Here is a 12,749-nt window from a genome sequence, read left to right on the forward strand (position 1 = left end):
CGCCGCTAATGCTAACTAACAACGATCCGCGTCAAATGAGCCTTATCCGTCCGATTTGTTTTCAATTGAAGGGTTGTAGAGGAACGCGAAAACGCGCTGACTTTTCCCTCCAATGTGTCGCCGCTAATACCTTGGCGTCGCCGCTATTGTCCGTCGCCGCTAAAGCCCGTTACAGACAAACCCCCTTCAGCTTTCTTTTATGTGTCATTCTTTTTGTTCCTTTTGTCACGTTTCTTTCTTTCTTGTTTCTGTTTCCTTCTCACTATGACGACGAGGACCAAGGTGGAACCTTAATCAATATCCCAATTCCTTCAAGTTTAACCCAAGGTCAAACTAGTCAAAAGTCAACGCTCACCGTGCCCTCAAGTAATAAAAAAATTTAACATTATAAAAAAATGGAAAGATGTACATTACCTAAAAAGAATTTAGAATAAAATAAAGGAAACTAAAACCTTGAACTTAAAAATATTTCACTCTTTTTTTCACATGATTAGATTTCACACTGAGGAAGCTCCAATGAAATCATCGCCTAGACAACAGTCTCAATACATTTATTGCAGATTCAGAATTCATATTTAATAAGTCAAACCAAGTTTTACCAAATATTTTTTACGCCAAATTAAATGTTTGAAAACGATGAATTCTTAAAAATAAATTCACAAAAATTCGTTTATAAAAATTTAGCTTAACCGACCCCTCCTTTTTTTTGAACTCGTCCAGTAAACGCGGTAAGCTCCATTATGAACAAAAAATCCAAATTTACCCCTATGATTCCACTATCAAGGGATCTTTCTCATTATACCACATATCTTTTTTGTCTTGATCAACTCTTCAGATTTAACTTGTTTGGTTCTTGATTTTGACTGGAACGTGACTTTGAATTATAGATTTCTTCAAGTTGCATGATGTACCTGTAACATTCGGGATTAATAAGGTACTAATAATATTATTATTAGCTTAATGAATAGGAATTGGTTTGGGCTTGGACCATTGGATCCTTATGATTGGGCTTAGAAGTGTCGTACGCGGGGCGTACTATGCCAAGTACGCTCAGCATACTCATGAGACGAAGATGTGCATGCCATGCACGTACGCCCAACGTACCAAGGGGTATGCACAACGTACGTATGCAGATTCTAAAACCCTAAATTTTAGGGTTTGATCCCTATATAAAGGACATTATGCCTTTGGTCCGGCCTCCCTCTCACCCTTCGACAGCCACCACGAGAATCCTAACCCATATTTTTTTGTGTGTTCTTGTGATTTGGTAGCCATTTAAGAGCATTTTAGTGTTGTTTTGGTGTTTGAAGAAGGAGCAAGGATTCAAATGGAGCTTGTAGATCTAAGAGATTAGCATAATTTTTGTCCCATTTGAGGTATCAAGCTTCAAACTTGATCATTGCATGCTTAGATTTGATTTTGGGGTGTTTTATGTCACTTTTGGACTCCATTGTTGAGGTTTCTTGTATATTGATAGTTTCAGACCATAAGAGTTATCCTTTTGAGCTCTTAGAAGCACTTAGAGCCATAAAAATTGGACCTTGATGGTTAAGCCACAACCATGCAAGTGTTTGATGGTTACAAAGTTTGTTTAAGGACCAAAATCACGTTTTGACCCCCAACCATGCATGCAAGCACTTAAAGTTTGTGACTTTATGGATTAGAATGTCTTAAAGGACCTGGATGTACATTTTGGATGTGAGGACTTAATGGATTAAGTCACAAATGGAGCCCCAAGGAAGCTGGCCAATACGCGGCGCGTACTGGGTCAACTTCCCGCTTTTGGTCAAGGCCAGGGTACGCTGGGTGTACGTGCCAGGTACGCCGCACATACGCATGCAAAGTGGCAAACTTGGGCTTTTGGACCTTAAATTATTGGGCCTGGATAGTTGGGCCCCATGGCCCACTGTGGAGTAGAGTTTTTGGGCCTAGAATGGAGATTTGAAGTATTGGGCCTTTTGGGCCATATTGGGTCACTTGAAATTACTTATTTTGGGCTAAGGATTTATTGGGATTGTGATAAGGCCCATTTGAGGAGTTAGTCCCAATTTAGAAAACTAGGCTGATAAGTTAAAACTAACTTGAAGATCGATTAGATCTATATAACAGGTAAAGAAATAAGCGAGTAAACAGCAAGAACACAATAATGGATCAAAGATGTCGAATGATTAATAAACAATCCTCAGAAGAGCTCGATAAAGAAATTCTACTGTAGAGGATTTAGGGTTTACAAGAATGATGAAGATAATCTGTTAAGTTGTCGTAATGCTATCAATCCTTTTTGTAATGTGCATGCAAGCACATTATTATATAATAAACCCTATCAGCTCACGGTTGGACAGGCCCAAACCGGAGTACAAAACATGGACTATTAACCGAGCCCAATAGACGCAATACATCAAAAATACTACGCTACGCTACGCTACCCAACAATCTCCCCCTTTGCGTCAAATTGGAGCGAGATCACTTTGTCTTCTTACTTGGGCCAGCAGCAGTAGCAGGAACCTTCTTCTTTACAGTCTCAAACAAACGAGAGATAAGCGCGAGGATTGTCTGTCTGAATCGGATGTACCATTGTATCATATCGTCAAAATATTTGATATCATCCGTTGTATTTTCTTTACACCTGTGGATGATCCCCAGCACATGCTCTAGACAAGCAGTGGTATAAAGATGTTTATCCGCTAAGGCAAAGAGACATTTCTGTCCTTCACTCCTAGTGAACATGACCGAGTTTCGCCTGGGGTCAAATTTTCCCATCTTCATCTGGTTTAGATCACTGGCCGAGCCAACAGGAGAGATCTTCGGTTTCTTCTTGAAGACAGTTGCAATCTCCTGATCCATCAGGGCGACCTCCATGATATAGCACACCAACATCCTCTTGAGATGGTCAATGATCGGACCATATTCAGCTTCATTAGTCAGAAGGATGTTGTGCAGAACGATCCAGTCATAGGGGTTGAGGTTCGGTAGATCTGCTAAAGAGATGGCATGTTCGGTTTTTGCAGACCCTCTGAGCACTTTGAACCGAACGTTGATAAATTTCCCTTCAGTATATGGCTTTAGAACCCGAACGTTGATGATCTTCTGAGCGCTCCAGGTTTTGTACTGGGGTTGAGCGGCCTTCAGATAGAACTCAATCAATTCCCGATCAACCTCCGGATGAGGATGAGGGAACTCAGCAACGTTGGCGAAGGCGTGAAAGATGAACGCCTTTCGGGTTAAGGGCATGTCGAACTATGAGTCGACAGAGTTGTAGCCGTCAAAGGAGATTACCGGTTCAAGCCATAGGATACTTGGAGTATCGATTGCCTCCTTTATCATCCTCTCTCGAGTCCAAGCAGGGAAAAGAGTCTTCCTACTCTCGAGGAGGTCGTGGGCTTCTTTCTTTTTGCGTTCAGCTTCTTCAGCTTCTCTCGCCACACGAACATTATTGTCTTCAGCATTGCGTCGACTTTTGCGTTTCAGCGAGTCAGCAATGGTTTCTTGATCATCTTCCTCTTCATCCTCAGCAAGTTTCTTGCCTTTGTCCTTCACACCCGAACCAGAGGCTTGACCTGTAGGAGGAGTTTCGGTTGTGTGTGTTACTTTTGAGGAATGAGGTGGTTGCGATCCGGACTCCTTTTCTCCCCCTTGTTTCGGAGTGGACACGAAACTGGGTAGCCCTTCAATTTTACTTAGCAGATCCAGGGCAGGAGCAAGTTTCTCTGCAAGGGTACGCCTCACAGAATGGTTTAGGATCGGATCGTGCGCTTCAAGGATGTTGGATATTGTTGAGTGGACATCCGAAACACACGTCTTGATTACCTCCCGTTCGGATCGAAGAGCGTCAAGTTGTTGTTGAGAATTGGAGAGTTGAGCACTCTTGACCTTTAGGGCAGTGGTCTTCTTTGCTAGAACGTCCATCAACGAGTTTTCAGCGGCCAGATCCTCTTGGAGTTTAGAGAGGCGCTCGTCGATAGAAGCACGAAGGGCAGAGTTGTCGTCACTGAGCAATTGACGAATTGTGGCAAAGGACTTCAACTCCGTGGAGACAAACGTGGCCAACTGTTGAACAATTGGTTCCAACGTTGTCTTGGTAGCAGTGGCACTCTCCTGCAAAGATTGTAACAGGGTAGAGGCGTCAGAGAATAGTTTATCGACTTTTTCGGTCGCAGCCTCACAAGCTTTCGTCGAGGCATCTATGGCGGCGGTTGCAGAAGCGACCGAATCTTGCTGAGCCCTAGAGAAGGCATCAACAATCTTCTGAAGAACGGCTTCAGAGAGAGATGATTGAGAGTTGGAGGAAGAAGCAATGAGCAAGTCGACCTTCTCATGGAGCTCCTTAAGGTGCTTCTTTGTTACCGGAGCATCCTCATCATCGTCACTCTGCACTTGAAACGGACTGTAATAGACCGAATCAAAGGTCATGTTTTCCACGCCAAGGAAAGGGTTATCTCCGTCAGAGGCATGACCGGGAGATGGTGGTAGTGGTGAAGCTGGTGGTGTTGTGGTATGAGTAGGTTCAGGTTGAGTTTGAGCAGGGGTAGGTTCGGGATGTGTTTGAGTGGGGGTAGGTTCGGGTGGTTGTTGGGTTTCGGTTGTGTGTATGGGTTCGGTTGCTGGCGGTGGTTCGGTTGCATCAGTATGAACCCCCGTATCAGATACGTTGGTTGTAACCTTTACAGTAGATGTTGTTGTTGCATCGGTGAAAATGGGTGGTGGCATAGGGAATGAGGTTTTTGGAATGTTGGTAAAGGGGTTTATGGTGGGAATGGAAGTAGGAATTGTTTGAGTAGGAGAGAGAAGTGGAGAGGTATGGATTTGCATATCAGGGGTAGGTGATTTGGGTGGTGTGTTGCCCCTTGGAGGTGTGTTGCCTCTTGGAGAGTCGTCCAAATCCAAACTCCCACCCTCCGACTCACTTGAAGAGGAAGCAATAATCAGCTTTCGCTTCGGTTGAGTCTTTCGCCTCTTCTTCTGCGGGGACTGAGTAACTTTAGTAGCTTTCCTCTTTTTAGGAGAAGGACGTTTTGCCCCTTGCGCCACCTGTTTGCTTTTATCTGCCTTTTTTCCTTTCGGAGCAGGGTTATCGGCATCATGAATGGACTTTAGCATCTCCGGCGTGAGATCCCTCGGACCAGACTTCTTGAACTCCTTGTAGGTCTGGATGATCCTGCTGTCAGCTGGAACACCAGCGTACATGGTTTCCGGGATGGAACCATTGAAAGGGAATTTCGATGCATCTGAGACGATGATCTTCGTGGTATGGAATGTACCAATCGAAGACATCGGTGCGCCGGCAACAGTGGGGACATTGTTCTTATCCATCGCCCACTTAGTGATCAAGGTCCAAAACTTGGCATACGACACCTCTGAATGCCGTGAAGAAGAAGATAAACTTTGGATGAGTTGTTGCCAGAGAACAAACCCATAGTCGACGTTGACGCCGTTGTAAACTCCATACAGAATGGACAGGAATAGTCGACTGGAACCATCTGAACCGGAGCTCCTTTCTGAGAGACCCTTGAAAAGTACAGTGAACATTCCGTTCCACTGTGGCGGTAAACAAGACTTTTTGAACTTTGCGACGGAGGTGAGCGCCTCCGTGTACCCCATATTATAGAACATATTGAAGAGATGTCCCATCGGAATAGTCTCCGGATTAACCCTTGACGGGTCAGCTTCAAACCCTAGCAGTGAGCCAAATCGTTGCTTGGAAATAGAGGCTTTGTGATCAGAAACCTCGAAGAAGATCCTATCGACCACTTTATTATAGTGTGCAGTCGCATAAATCTGCGATAAGAGCTCCATGGGCACTGATTCCACCCTCGAAAGTGCAGGTGCTATTGGCGAATACTTCAAGCACTCGATGATTGGGAACATGTAGGAGTCATATGCGTGAGGGGTTAAATCGATTACGAGACACTGCTGAGGGCGAATGGGAAGGATGTGAGAAGTAGCGTGAACGGAGGATGAATCTGCCATTGTTGAAGATGAGAAGAAGATGATGAACAGTTAGGTTTCAGGGAATTTTTGCTCTGGGAATTTTGATTGCAGTAAAGAGGTAAATGGTAGATGCTAACGCCTTTTTATACTGGGTTTAAGGAGAGAGAAAGATCTGCCCAAATCTTCTATCGAAATACCAAGAGTTTTTCGGAGTGACTGATGCGTGACAGTTGTGGAACCGATGATCACGCATGAGAGAGAGTGTCAGATTCCGAAGAACACACCTCCCATCAAGCGCCGTTTCTGATAAACCGTTTCAAATTCACACGCGCCTTTCTGTGCCGCCGTTTCAAATTCGCACACGCGTCTGCGACGTCAGTTAGAGATTAGACGCTTCAAATTCGCACGCTTTCCCTGTTCCGCCGTTTGAAATCAAATCAATTAATCTCCCGCCTGAGTCAGCAACTCTTCATCTTATCCCTTTAATGTATAACGACATCTTTTGAATAACACGCCCACTTGGATTAATTTTGACCACATTTTTATAATTAATCACCGATCCAAAGAAAAAGTCTGTAATTATTAGGACCAGAATGTTGGAAAATCAAAGATTTTCGTGCTAAGGGTGTGAAAAGAAAAGAAATAAAGCAAATCTTTTTAGGAATAATTGTGATGTCAATAATGACACGAAACAAATGATCACGGGCACGAATCTCTTCCTTCAAAGTCAAGAGAGACCTTAAAGTGTTAGTGTGGTTTCCCGTTGAATAACGATCAAACACTTATTAAGAAGTGTTGAAAGGCTTCTTTTAATTAGGCTCCTTAGGGTGGCTTTAGCTTTGATTCAACAGTCCTAATCTTAAAATAAGATAGAAAGTGAACAAAGTACTTGTGAGACCGGTGTAATCTGTTGAACAAGTAGGTAGGAAATGATTTTAAAGTGGCTTGGAAAATATAAAATCTCAAAAAAAATAAAACTGGATCCCAAGGGAAGAAATGTTATGGTGTTTAACAATTTCATAGGAATCACACAAAATAAAAACTTGAGATTTCATGAGGATACGTCCGTCAATTCATTAGTGAAAACTTGAGCAAATTAATTGTTCACCGTCAATTCAGATTTGGTATTGAATTTTGGGTTTCACTCAGCTCGTAGTGGCACGAAACTAAGATCATAAACACAGTTTTTGAGTAACCATGAACCTCAGGGGTAATTTCTGAGAGTCTCAAGGGTTACATTGATGAAACGATTTTAATGGAGAAATGTAATGGAGATGGTGTAAGAAAGAAAAGTACCTCTTCTGTGAAAAGTAGGACCAAGCAGAAAACTCTTATCTCATGTGAGAAGAGAATTAGGTAGCTCACGATTAGAATAAGAGAGTAGTAGCCCAATTGGGAAGACAATGTTTGTGTATACCAAGTCATTAAGGCTATTATTCAGAATCTGATGAGGCTTTGGGCACATACAGCAGCATGCTTCTAGGGACACTTAACTAATCCAACAAATATTTCCCCATAAACGAACGAACACACATATAAAAATTAAAGACAAAAAGCAAAATGAAGAACAAAATATTTTTGGAGTTTTGATATCTATAAAAAAATGATAAATAATGAGAAAAATAAGACTAAGAAAGAAAATAAAAGATAAAAAAAATTTTGGAAAAGAAAAGAAAAACATTGAAGAAAAAAAAACTTTGGAACCGAACCCGAGCGTTCGGTTGGTTTCGGTTTTGAAAAATTTTGAAAAACTGAACCCAAGCGTTCGGTTGGTTTCGGTTTTGAAAAAATTTGAAAAACCGAACCTGAGCGTTCGGTTGGTTTCGGTTTTGAAAAATTTTGAAAAACCGAACCCGAGCGTTCGATTGGATTCGGTTGAGAAAGATTTTGAAAAACCGAACCCGAACCCGAACCTTCGGTTGATTTCGGTTTTGAAAAAATTTGGAAAACCAAGGAATTTAGACTTTCAAAAAGGAAATACTTTTGACAATAAGATAAACAACTTTGTACATGAAATTTACAACCAAGAAAACTACCTTTGAAATGATGACCGAGTGCAGATGATTCAACCGAACCCGAACGTTCGGTCTATTTCGCTTCTGACGTTTGAGTTTGAGAGGTAGTTTGTGGTACTGACTCTGATTCCATCATACCTAGCCCTTGTAGAATTTTGTTGAATGACGCTTCAGGAAGAGCTTTGGTAAAGACATCAGCTAATTGATCAGTGGTTCTAACAAAGTGTACTTCAACGTTTCCATCTTCCACATGATCTTTGATGAAGTGATACCTCAGTGCTATGTGCTTGGTCTTGGAGTGTTGCACTGGGTTATGACAGATCCTAATTGCACTTTCAGAGTCACAATATAGTGAGATCTTTTTCATATTGAGTCCATAGTCTCGGTGTTGACTCTGGATCCAAATCACTTGAGAGGTACAGGATGCAGCTGCAATGTATTCTGCTTCAACTGTAGACAAAGACACGCACGTTTGTTTCTTTGACTGCCAGCTAACCAACTTCCCGTCAAGGAATTGGCAGCCGCCAGTGGTGCTTTTCCTGTCGAGTCCACATCCTCCAAGGTCTGCATCTGAGTAGGCTTGAACGAAGAAGCCTGAGTTGGAAGGGTACCATAGACCTAAAGAGGTAGTTCGCTTGAGATATCGTAAAATGTTCTTCACTGCAAGCATGTGAGGTTCGCGTGGGTTTGCCTGAAATCTAGCACAGTAACAAACAGAAAGCATTATGTCAGGCCTGCTAGCAGTGAGATACATTAGAGAGCCTATCATTTGACGATAAAGCGTAATATCAACAGCCGGTTTATCCAGGGATGGAGTGAGCTTGGTGCCGAACGCCATTGGAACTTTGATCTTTGAATCTCCCATCATGCCAAATTTTTCTAGAAGAGTCTGCGTGTAAGCTTCCTGATTGATAAAGATGCCTTCGGGTCCCTGTCTAATATTTAAACCAAGGAAAAAGTTAATAGGACCCATTGAGCTCATTTCAAATTTAGTCTCCATCAGCTTTCTGAATTCAGCTGTTAGGCTAGGATTCGTTGAGCCAAAGATGATATCATCGACATAAATTTGAACGATCATAAGGTGTTTACCTTCCTTTTTACGAAAGAAGGTTGGATCAACTGAACCTTGTTTGAATTTGGACATCTTTAAAAATTTAGTCAGCGTTTCATACCAGGCTCTTGGAGCTTGTTTCAGTCCATACACGGCTTTATCCAAAATGTAACAATGATTAGGATACTTTTCATTCACGAATCCAGGAGGTTGCTCCACATACACAGTTTCTTCGAGTTCTCCATTGAGAAATGCACACTTGACGTCCATTTGGTAGACCTCAAAGTTTTTGTGGGCAGCATAGGCTAGAAATATTGTTACTGATTCCAACCTAGCTACAGGAGCGAAAGTCTCTTCATAGTCAATGCCTTCCTCCTGACAGTATCCTTTCACTACCAGACGTGCTTTGTTCCTTATAACGTTCCCTTCCTTGTCCATTTTGTTCCTGAAGACCCATTTGAGACCAACAACCGAGGCATCTGGTGGAGTTGGAATAAGTCGCCAAACTTTGTTTCTTTCGAATTCATTCAGTTCATCTTGCATAGCTTGAACCCAATCGGAGTGATCAAGAGCAGTGTTAACTGTCTTTGGTTCAACTTTTGAGACGAATGAGTTAAACATGCAAAATTCGACTTTAGAAAACAAGGAAGTCTGTTTTGCCTTGAGTTGTGATCGAGTCAGAACTTTTTCAGATACATCACCAACAACTGGAGAGACAGGATGATCTCTAGTCCATTTGGTGAGAGGAGGGTAGTTTGGATCAAAGGTTGGATCTAATTCAGCGTTTATCATTTCTTCTGGTTCGGACTGGCTTTCATAGTCGTAAGACATATCAGCATGCTCCCCCTCGATAGATGATCTTACAGGAATGTCTTGAGAATCTTGAGCTACAGTGGTTTCTTGTGGTGCTGAGCTTTCGGGGGTTGATGCACCTTCGGATGGTGAGGCACTTTCGGTTGGCGAAGTGCTTTCGGTTGGCAAAGTGCTTTCGGGAGTTGTTTGAGACCTTAGCTCCCCCTCAACTTGTGAGCTCGGCTGGGATGATGATGGTGGATCCTCCCCCTCGACTGAAGCATTGGGTGATTGAGGCTCGTCAGAACTTGATCCTCCTTCATGCATTCTTCTTGCAGCGTCTTCAACAATTTGCTTCAAGTGATCTACCTTGTTGTCTGCTGCACTGGCTTCAGAGAGAGTGGCCTTCTCTCGTTCATCAAATAGCTCCATGAACTTCTCGAATAGATTAGCAATCGAGGCTGTGACTTGGCCAGTTTGAGGAAAGATTTCCCCAGCTGTGTCTTCGTTAGCCTTTAGCTTTTTGACATAGCTATCATCAAAAGTCACGTAGTAAGTTTCTTCTATTCTCCTCGAATGCTTGTTTAATACCCTGTACGCTTTAGAAGTGAGAGAATAGCCCAGAAATATCCCTTCGTCAGCTTTGACATCGAACTTGTTGTTGTTTTCTTTAGAATTGAAGATAAAACACCGTGAACCAAACACATGGAAGAATTTGACATTCGGCTTCCTGTTGTTGATGATCTCATAAGGAGTGAGAGTGAAGCGCTTGTTGAGATATGACCTGTTCTGTGTAAAACAGGCAGCAGAAATAGCATCAGCCCAAAAGTAAAGAGGTAAGGAAGCAAAACTTAGCATGGTTCGGGCTGCTTCACACAAAGATCGGTTTCGTCTTTCGACAATCCCGTTTTGTTGAGGTGTGTAGGGAGCTGAGAAGTTGTGACTGATTCCCTTTTCTGTCAGGAATTCTTCGAATTCTTTATTTTTAAATTCCATACCATTGTCGCTCCTGATGTTGCGAACGACCTTCTTCAGCTGTACTTCAATCTGCTTGATGAACACCTTTAGCTTATGAGTCGCTTCAGATTTGAGCTTCAGAAAGAACACCCATGTAAATCGCGAAAAGTCATCAACAATAACAAGAATATACTTGCTACCACCGATGCTTTCGATAGATGATGGACCACACAAATCAATATGAAGTAATTCTAGTGGTTCAACAACTTTAGTGTTTATTATAGATGGATGACTTTGACGACTCTGCTTCCCCATTTCACATGCAGCACATAAATGATCTCTATCATACTTGAGCAATGGAAGACCTCGAACATGACCTCCAGTAACAAGTTTGTTGATATCTTTAAAGTTGAGATGAGAGAGTCTTCGGTGCCACAGCCAGCTTTCGTCAGATTGTGCTTTGGATAACAGGCAGATAGTTGGGTTTCCTTTAATGGGTTTGAGGTTTAGAGGAAACATTTCACCTTTACACTCCGATTTGAGAATAACTCTTTTCGTTTTCTTCTCAATTATTTTAGAGCCCTCATCGTCGAATGAGACTTTGAGACCGGTACCTCCAACAAGCTGAGATACACTGATGAGGTTGTGTTGTAGCCCTTCCACGTATGCAACCTTCCTTATCGAGAAATCACCATTTGTAATCATTCCATATCCTTTTATGGTGCCGAAGGAGTTGTTTCCAAACTTGACGTTTCCACCATTTGAAAGAGACCTGTATTCCCTTAGCTCTTCTTTCCTTCCTATCATGTGACGCGAGCAGCCACTATCAATGTACCATTCTTCGTCAAACTGCTCGTCACTGATAACCTGCAAAAATTAAGCAGATTTAGGAACCCAAAGCTTCTTGGGTCCACGTGAGCCTTTCACAGGAACAGGAATAGTAATAGAGATGTCAACTAAATATGTTCTTTTTATTAGTGTTGTTTCATCTTTCTTTTTGATGGTAAAAACTTTAATTTTATTGGGATTCGATGCTTTCGGTTTTGACTCTGGTTTAACCACTGAAACCTTCTGTTTTCCTTTTTGTTCAGCTGATGATTGAGATTTTTGAGAAGAAACAGAATGGAATTTGGGACGAGGTGGAGAAGAGATAGAAGAGTTTGAAGAATTAGAAGAATTAGAATGAGAGAGCTTAGATTGAGATGACTTCTTGGTTGGAGACTCTAGGTGACCCTTTTGCTTTTGATCATCAGTGGGACCGACCCTAGAGTTTTGATCTCTTTTGATTTCAGAACCGAACCTTTGCTTTCGGTTGGAATCATTCTCTGAACCGAACCTTTGCTTTCGATTGGAATCATTTTCTGAACCGAACCTTTGCTTTCGGTTGATGTTTTTCTCCGAACCGAACCTCTGCTTTCGGTTGTTGTTGCTCTCTTTCGATCCAACAAGACTTTTCTCTGACTTTAAGTTCCTGTCTTGATGTGAGAAATAGGCATTCTAAGATTGCCAAAACTGTTTTCTTTCAGAGAGATTCTTCCTGTATCTCTGATTCCTTTTTCGTTTTTGATTTTTCATCTGCTTCGGTTGATGATGGATGTTAGCTTTCGGTTTTTGTTTTTCTTTAGCTGATTCTTTCTGAACGGATGAAGTTTCACTTGGGGATGTGACTTATTTTGTAGGAGTTTCATTTTCCTGATGAACATCTTTCGTACCACTAGTACTTGGCACATCGAAGCTATCAGGTTTATTCAAAGGTTCTGGCACATATCTGCCTTTGCTTTTCCATGAAGTCCTTTCAGACAAACCTACCGTTTCATCAGCATTATCAATGGGAGTTGACCAGAAGAACTCGTCACAGCCATCAGCATTGTCTTCGTTTACAATTGCTGTGAGTTCAGCAGTTTGATGTTCGGTTACACCTGTGACCTTGTACACTTGATTTGGAGTAGTTCTGACTTTTTGATATACTACTGCCTTCTCTGCAAGAATCGGGGACTTTTGTTGGG

This window comes from Lactuca sativa, chromosome 7 (genome assembly GCF_002870075.4).
Source record: "Lactuca sativa cultivar Salinas chromosome 7, Lsat_Salinas_v11, whole genome shotgun sequence".
NCBI lineage: Eukaryota > Viridiplantae > Streptophyta > Magnoliopsida > Asterales > Asteraceae > Lactuca > Lactuca sativa.